Genomic DNA, 9,652 nt, shown 5'->3' on the forward strand with positions numbered 1-9,652 from the left:
AACCCATCACAGACAACACACACATACACACAGCTACATTATCTGAGCCAACTGAACTGGCCTGACTCTCCATGTCAGGACAATGCAGCCAAGAATGTGTCTGTTTGTTTCTTTTATATTAGTTATCACCAAATAAGGACACTGCCAGAAAACCCAGAAATATTTTCAGTCTTATTTCTGTGCAAGTCAACTGCTCAATGACTTGATGATACGGTGAATATTTACCATTACCTTTACTTTGGTACAAATGAAATAATGAGAACAATATAAAAAATGTAGTATTCTGACAGATACACTTCAGCAGAAGACAGCACAAAACATTAATATTTTATTCTAGAATGATCTCAGTTTGGATACAAATACCGAAAATTTTTGGAAGGAGCTGCTAATTAATGAATTTTAATGGAAACTGTTGGCACAAAACTTGTTTTGAAAATTGTACATGTGTATTCTTATTTTTATGTCATTTTTATGCTATTCTCTAAAGGTCATTACATGCCTGAATACAAAGAATTTTGTGGTGCAAAGAAAGACTTTAGGACTTACTGGAGGTGTAAAATTGAAGAAATGGTACAGGTAATCAGATATTCTACTTCCATGCAGTATACAAATGTGAGAGATCCTCTGAAAAAAAATACCTTCATCAAAACATGAATTTGTGTGTCCACAAACTAGACTTTTTGTTAAAGGAACCTTTCATTATGGTATACATGGAATACATTTACAGCAATTTTTAGAATGATGTATTTAATTTCTCTCTGTTCCTGCATATATAAACTTTAAGGAAATTTAACTGTTCCTCTATTTCTGTGAATAATCTGTAATACATTTTCTAAAAATAATTACCAGTATTTAAACTAAAGCATTTTTATGCAAAACTATAAGAACAACAGGAAAAAGTACAATTTAGAAGTGTGTTCAAACTATTTAGCACCAAAGAAAATTAAAATTTTAAAAGAGGTGTGGAGTAATATTGGCTATTATGATTCAAGACCTAAGACTGTAAAACGTTAATAACATTAGCACTGCAGTTTCAGACACATAGTTACAGCCGCAAGTACTACTTCTCTACGACGGTAAAAGACAAATACAGAATCCATAGCTGCTGTGAAAGAAACTAGTCACTGCTGTAACAGCTTTTCGACTTTCACAGGACTAATGACAGAGAAGATTATCAGTAGCTAAGCTCAGTAAACCTAGAGAAGTGGACTATTATGACCTCTCAGAGTATGTAACTGAATACCTCAAAAGGTATTGTAATCATATTGGCTAAAACAATTAATAAGATTTTAAATGAAGGAACATCTCCAGAATGTTTGAAAATATCTGTTATTTAACTAGTTCACAAGAAAGGAGATGTTGCACCTACAGATAATTATTGACCTACATCACTTACACCTGCAGTACCAAAAACAATTGAATACTGTGTGCATGAATAGGTAAACCAATATTTGAATCTAATGATATACTTCGCTCCTTATAATACTAGTTCTGGTCCAGCCTTTCTACAGTCCAAGCAGTTGAAAGCATGATAACTAAGGTGCACAAATGCTTCCAATAATAATAAATAATTTTTGCAACAACATTGGATCTAAGGAACACAACTGTTATAGTGCCCCACAATATTTTCATCAGAAAACTTTGCCCCTATGGAGTAGAAAACAATCCTCTATGACCAATGCAATTTAGTCAATCAGGAAAATAATAATGAAAATTGAGATTTTCTCCTACTTATAAAATGATTCCTTGTAAAGCATTAGTTCTAAGAAGTATAGTTACAGCCACAAGCACGGATTTCACCCAATTTCACAAGATCTGTTCTTGGATCTTTGTTGTACAGTATTGATACAGATGATGTACCCACAGTTCTGCAATGTGAACTATTGAGGTGACACAGCAGTCATCTCATCTGTCTTGGAAATGTACACCACATTATGATGGTAGTGTTGGAGAGATGTACCACTTAGTTTCAGGCGTACGTACTCCAAAAAAATGACAGTAAAACAGAAGATATTATATTCAGTCTAAATGCTCTCAGTCAAAATAACAAAACAGTCAAACCACCACACCAATGGCATAAAAATGTGTTGACTGAGACTAAATATGTAATGTGTATTGGCTTATAGCATTATTTATTTTGATCCAACATTAACTGATTACAAAAAAACGTTTTCTTTGTTCCAGTCTTCTGGATAAGTCAGAGTCTTACTTACTAGAGTTACATATTATTGCCTGGCATTATTATCTACACTGTTTCTAAACTTAGTTGAGAGAACAATGTAACATATATGGACTACACATAAAACCAATTTGCTATTGCAATACATTGATTAAAGAATTTACAGTTTGTGGCACAGTCTTCAAATATGAGATTCAAATATTTACGGTTTGTAACACAGTCTTAGATCTGAGAGTCATATATTTTTAGGTAGATGTCTTCCATCATACAAGTGTACTAAATCTAGAAACTCATTTATTGAATACACAGGATTGTTTAGTAGCCATAATTTTAATTTTTTTTAGTTCTATAATGGGCAATTGGGAGATATTAGGATGGAAGCAATTCAGTAGTTTTATGCCTGTATGCATAGTGAGGGCCATTCTCATACAGTGTGGTTCTGTGAGACATGTTGTGCGGTCTCTCTCTCCCTTTAGTGTTGTGTTCATGTGTTTCTTTATTAAGTGTTTTGTTACTGTTTACTGCTATAAAGATCATCTTAAGTACGTACATCCCATTGTAAGTAACATAGGAGAACCTACTTTTTTTTTTGCCAAATACCTGACATCAATATTGGGACCTCTCATAGGCAAGTGCGACCACCACATTCAAAACTCTGAAGATTTCATAGATCACCTGAAACCTCTTAGATTGCAATCATTGGATCTCTTAGTAAGTTTTGATGTTATATTTTTATTTACAAAGCGCCTTTGCAGGACTCTTTGGAGCTCATTAGTAACAAGTTTGAGAGGAACATTGTAGCATTATTTAAACACGTGCTTCCTTCAACATACTTCTTATTTCATGACCAATATTTTGAACAAGTGGACAGTGTCACCATGGGAAGCCCTCTGTCTCCTGTGGTGCCCAATTATTTTACGGAGGACTTTGAAGAAAAAGCACTACAGTCAGCCACTCTCAAGCCCTCTTGTTTTCTGCAGTATGTGGATAATACATTTTTGGTGTGGCTACATTTACTTGATGTTCTACCTACATTTCTGCAGCATCTGAATTCACTCAATCTGAATATAAACTTCACAGTGGAAGTGGAAAAAGATGGTACTTTACCTTTTCCTGATGTTTTGGTATGAAGGAAAGCAGATGGAATCTTGAGACACAGTGTCTACCGCAAACCAATGCATACTGATCTATATCTGCAGGCCACAAGCTGCCATCATCCTGCACAAGGCGGTAGTGCATTATGTATGTTAGTTCATAGAGCACACATGGTATCTGATTCTGAAAGCCTGTTGAGTGAAATACAGCATTTGAAGACAGTGTTCTGACAAAATGGCTATTCTGAGAGAGAGATACGTAATGGATTCAGGCCCAGATCAGTTCAATCAGTGGAGCAGAATAAAGATACAAAGACACCCAACACTTTGGCCTTTCTGCTATATATATTGGTGCCTTGTCATCAAGAATCAGGAGAGTCCTCGGAAGATATGGAATTAAGTGTGCCTTTCAACCATCTGCTAAACTGAGAAACCTGTTGGGTTTGGTTATGGATGATCTTGGCCTGAGGAAATGTGTTGTGTACAAGATTCCTTGCCAATGTGGGTCAGTGTGTATATGCCATACATGCTGCACAGTACAAAAATGCTGTGATGAACATCAACGTCATACACGCCTTCGTCAACTGGAAAAGTCGGCAATTGCGGTTCACTGTCTAAATACAGGACATCAGATGATTTATGAAAAGATGGAAGTTTTATCCCTGGCATCATCTTTCTTGGATTGCATCATTAAGGAAGCAATATATATCTGTACTGCTAATAATCTCATCAACATGGATATGGGATTTCAACTGAGCTCAGCTTGGAAGCCTACATTGGCTGCTATTAAATAATGACACAAAAATCAAGATTCTTCGATAACAGGCTCATCACAACATTGGTCTAGTATGGCCATCAGTTAGTAATGTATGGCCACACCGTTGGCAAATGCAGCATACAGCTCACACGCAGGAGAGCCGCTTTGTGATTTTTTGCATAGGGAGTTTGATTATGGCACCATCTAACTGCAAATCTTTTGGCATGCATGATTTCCACACCTGTGCATTCTTCGCATGCATGTTCTAGAAACAGGGTATCGATGGGCAGATACCATCAGTCGTACCTAGTCACTAGCAGGGTTGAACCAACTGAAGATGTCAGACAGTTGCTCCGAGGAAATATTGTGGAATTTGCACGATGCGATCCGACAGCAAACCTGTGAAGACTACAGTGTGTCATTATAATACTGGTCCAATCCACATTGCTTACCATGTTATTCAAATTAATTATATTTTGGTCTGTATTCATCCTAATATATCTATAGCAACTGTGTGTAGGAACCTTTTTTATGTTCACACCTAGTTCTATTGCGTGGTGGCCTGACAAAGCACTTATAGTAAGAGAAGATGTAAGATCATAAAGATGAATACCAGTGATTATGTTATCTATTGCAGACTGGCATGTTTCAGTCTCTCAGGTCGCAGTGTTGATCAGGTATATTACATTATATTCATGCAGAGTATACTTGAATAGTCTAGTGTGTAACTTATCTGTTAATACAGTTATGTTGAAATCTCCTATAATTACTAACTTATTCTTGTGTAATATGGAAACATTCTCTATCATGTCACAAAACTTTGTTATGAAAACTTCAAAGTTTCCACCTGGTGGTCTATATAAACATATAACATAAATTTCATCATTTGGTGTCTTTATACAAGCTGCACATAATGCAATTGTCCCTTCTAATGAATATTTACTTACATTTACAGGATTAAAATCAAATGTGCTTTTTACATACACTCACACACACCCATCTCTGACGGAAGATCTGCAAAACTTATGAGCTACCGGGTGGCACATGATAAGTCACCTGATTTGTTCCATGAATAATACATTTGTTGTTGACAAGATTTGTAATATATTGATGCAAAAGTAAAGAATACAGCTTAGAAATACAACCTAATGAATCACATATTCAATATGACTGCCATTTTGGTTTACAACTTCTTCAAGTCGCACACATGCATTTCTGACGACTCTCCGACACAAATTTTCTGGAATGGTGCGGCATAACTCCACAATGATGTGCCTAAGTTGTACTGCATTTTTGGGTTTTCTGTGGTAGACTCTCTCTTTAAGGAACCCCCAAGGGAAGGAGTCACATGGGTTAATGTTTGGGATGTGGGGCAGCCACATTCCTCCTCCTACGTAACATTCTGGAAATCTGTTTGACAATACCCTAAGGCCAAGTCTTTCATGTAGGAAATCAAGTACTTCATTGGCAGTATGGGGGCATGCTCCATCCTGCATGAACCATTGTGTCTGCAATGGAAGACATGAGGCCATGAGTTGAGGAAAGAACTGGTTTTGCAGCATGTGAAAATAGCATTCACCAGTTACTGTAGCATTGAAGAAGAACAAACAGATGATTCCATGGTTTGACATCGTGACCCACACACCCACTTTGTCCCCATAGGTGTCTTTCATGTGGATTATTTGTGGAGGTTCACGTACCTAGAAACGAATGTTCTGTTCGTTCACAATGCCATTCACATAAAAATAAGCTTCATCATAAAACCATGTGTTGTGTAGCACTGCCTCTTGGTATTGCCTGATTGTCCACCTTGCAATCTGCAGTCTCCACTCCTTAACTCTTGCAGTAAGCTTATGTGCCACAGTCATCTTATATGGATACAAGTGAAGGTCAGATTGGACAATTCTTTGTACAGATCGGTGTGGAATTCCCAACTCGGCACTGACTCTCTTGTTGATTTACTTGGACTACAAGTCAGAGCCACTCTAACTGCTTCAAAGTTTTGCGGCGAACATACGGTATGTGCATGTGGCCTCTGACAGTCCAAAACAGATCCAGTACCTTCAAATTTTTGATGTAATCGGCATATTGCCTGTGGACTGGGAGCCCGCCCTGTGCTGAAATGAGCACAAAACCTTCTCTGTGTCAATGTAACACTGTTCATCACTGTGAACAGTAACACAATCTTTGTCTTTTGTGTGATGGTCAACCATTATTTGTCCACCATCACAGCAAACTGAAATGGTGGACTCACAACAAAAGCAATGAACTCACAGTGACATCTGGCATAATTTCTATGAAGTGCACAAAGTTGAGCACACAATTTGAAAGGTATTGCCCCAATAGTATACTTGTAGGATAAAAATTCAATCAGGTGACATATCATGCACCACCATGTAGTACCATGTTTAGAGGTTTAAAAAGTTCTAATTTGGTATCAGATAACCAGTATTCACTAATAGTAAGCAAGTCAGCCACACTTTCATTTACAAATACATCTAAATTGTTGATATTTATTTCTCAGGCCCTGTACATTCTGGTGGATTATTTTATTTAAAGTCGTAAATACTTTGTTGTAGATTTCTCTGCTTTTCCAAATTAAATAAGGTCATATCTTTGTTTCTCTTGTGGGCTTCCTTCTCTTTCTGGTTTCCAGTAAAAAATCATTTAGATGGGATGGAGGCACTGGCTTCTGTCTGCTGTCTGAAGTTTTTTAGTTGACAGTGCTGGTTCTGCTAATGTTGGAGTTGATTCTGCTGCTGTTGTGGATGGTTCTCCTGTTGCTAAAGATGGTTTTGTTGCTCTTGCTGTTGATTTTGCTGCTGGTGTTAGGGCTAGCGCTGCAGTTGTTGGAGCTGTTACTGCATTTGCTGTTGTTACTGTAACTGTTCTTGATGTTTTTACCACTTTTGGTGGAGATACTGCTGCAGGAGTTTGTCCAGCTACCATTGAGGCTGCTGCTGGTGTCAGAGTTGTCTCTGCTGTTGATGAAGCTGCTGCTGCTTGTGTTGTTGTTGTTTTTTTGTTGCTGTTTTAATTGTTTCTGATGGTTTTAGTATTTTTGTGGAAATAGTTCTGCCGGTGCTTGCTTTAAAACTAATGGAGGTATGGTGCTCATCACAGTTTGCCCTTCCTCACATAGGGTTTTGGGCACTGCTTCTTTTGTGTCTTTAATGGAAGGAGTATTTGATAAGTGTTTATGCTTGGAAGAATGGGCTGTTGAAGCTGATGGTAATGACATGCTGTTACAATGTTTGTTGAGTCTCTTCAACATTTCACTGATTTTCCCACATGAAAATTTCTTGCCCTTTTTGTTCAGAGGCATCCCATGTTTCATGAAGCACTCCCTCTAAGAAAATGTATACAGTTTGAATTTGGATACATTTTGCATGCTAGTGACAATCACATTCTGCTTCTTAGTATTGTCCAGGAATTTGCTTAAGTTGTGATAAGCATTCAATATAACTCATTCCTGTACGTGTCACTGGCACCTCCAATGAGAAGAGATAACGATTTGTGCTTTTTTTGTTGTCTTTTAGGAAGTCCTTTATAATTCCCTGCATTGGAGCACCTGGTTTTACACTACTGGAGGCTTTTAAGTCAGAATGATTATTAAGAATTTCCGCTATACTGCATCCATGGCTATCAGAGTAAATATTTAAGCCTACCTCATTTTCCATGCTGTTGGCAGTATACGATGTTATTGGCGAAATACTGATGTTTCAGCAGGTTCAGTAAGAACAAGCTGAATCATGTTCTCTAATATTTTAATGATCTTTCTAACTGCTTTTAGGTCTTTGTAAACTTCATTTTTCACATTTAGTTTGAGTTCAGCATTACATATCTCTGTGGCAGCTTCTCAACCATTATACAGATGGTTACAGTCACGCGAAAATACATAATTGCAATTTACTTTTGCAAACCAGCATGAGTGATACCATATATGTTTTGCTGGACACATTCTAACACCAGTTTTCACTTTTTCACCACATGAGCGACACTCCAATGATGATAAAAACTATAAGTTTATAGAGCAATTTTCAACAACTTGTATACATGCCACCATTTTGCTTCCTACTAGATTTATTTGTCATGGAACCTCAAACCTATTTTGGCATTCACCTCAAAACTAACATGAGTATCTCCTCCCCCCACCGTCCCTAACACCCTCCTGCTTTTTTGTCGAAATAAGGGAAACTAGGACCTGACAAAATTAATATCCAGACACAATTTATTTAAATCTTAAAACAGTTTTATTGCACTGACTAACCAAAAAAACTTCTTCATAACATTTATATCCTGAAGGTCTACAGAATTTTTTACCAAGACTACGTTTGTTTACACTTTTGACAGCAGTCTGAGGTTTGCTATCATTCTTTGCAAATTGGACAAATTTATCATGTGTGTAACAAAAATTAACACTTATTTGTTGTTCAGCTTTCATTAAATCTATATTGCAACAGTTCCTATCATCAGACCATTTGCCATTCATCAGAGAAAAAAAGCCAAGAATCATATTTATCTTCTTGGCTATAATTCCTTTGGCCTCAGGCTCAGTCATCATGGATACCCACTTTTCAATTGTGCTACCACTGGTGGCAATTTTTGTATTTATTACATTTTTCAAAGACCAAAATTTCATTGTGCAGGTTATCCTCATTTATGTCTACCTGAATATGAGTAAGCCGGTTCTAAAACCATTAAAATTAACTGAATTCTTTAGGGACAGTGGGAGCAAGGACTGAATTATAGCATTGTCAGAAATGTTTACATTTTTTATGATGTAAGTATGAAAGGTATCATAAAATTCAACAAAATTATTTTGAATTCTTTTCTGATTGACAGGATCTAATCGATTTCAAGTCTTATGTGTATTGCTTCCAAAAGTCAAGTCCTCTTTCCTTTGCAAAATTTTATTTGACAAAGCTTCAATGATGTGACAAGACTCCATGTTAAATCTGAAATCTCTAGATTTTTGAGGTTTCCAAAATAATGTTTCCAATGTAAGAAAAAAAATTGAAGCTATGCTTCCAGAATTAAAATTTTGCTTGGATCCTCATCACTAAAATACAATTTTGAAGTGTTAGATGTTTCATTTGTGCTTTGAAAATAACTTATTATTGGCCCCCAGTTCTTTATTAGCCTTTCAAAAGCTGATGTGAGGGACAGCCACCTAGTAGGCACATGCCTTAAAATTGCACACGAATCAGTGCCAATAAAATTAAAAAAAGATCTTAATTCTTTCCTGGATTTTGCTGACAGCCAACAGCCTTGCCACAGTGGTAACACCAGTTCCCGTCAGATCACTGAAGTTAAGCACTGTTGGGCTGGGCTTGCATTTGGATGGTTGACCATTCAGTCTGCCGGGCACTGTTGGCAAACGGGGCTCACTCAGCCCTTGTGAGGCAAACTGAGGAGCTACTAGATTGAGAAGTAGCAGCTCCGGTCTCATATAAACTGACATACGGCCAGGAGAGCGGTGTGCTGACCACATGCCCCTCCATATCTGCATCCAGTGATGCCTGCGGGTTGAGGATGACACGGTGACCAGTCGGCACCATTGGGCCTTCATGGCCGGTTCAGATGGAGTTTAGTATTAGTTTATTATGCTGACACTGAAAA

At 37.3% G+C, this 9,652-nt stretch overlaps 1 pseudogene; it reads left to right on the forward strand.

Moving 5' to 3' along the window:
* The first annotated feature begins 9,291 nt into the window (after positions 1–9,291).
* Positions 9,292–9,409, forward strand: LOC124614564 (annotated as a pseudogene).
* The last annotated feature ends 243 nt before the right edge of the window (positions 9,410–9,652 follow it).

This window comes from Schistocerca americana, chromosome 4 (assembly GCF_021461395.2).
Source record: "Schistocerca americana isolate TAMUIC-IGC-003095 chromosome 4, iqSchAmer2.1, whole genome shotgun sequence".
Lineage (NCBI taxonomy): Eukaryota > Metazoa > Arthropoda > Insecta > Orthoptera > Acrididae > Schistocerca > Schistocerca americana.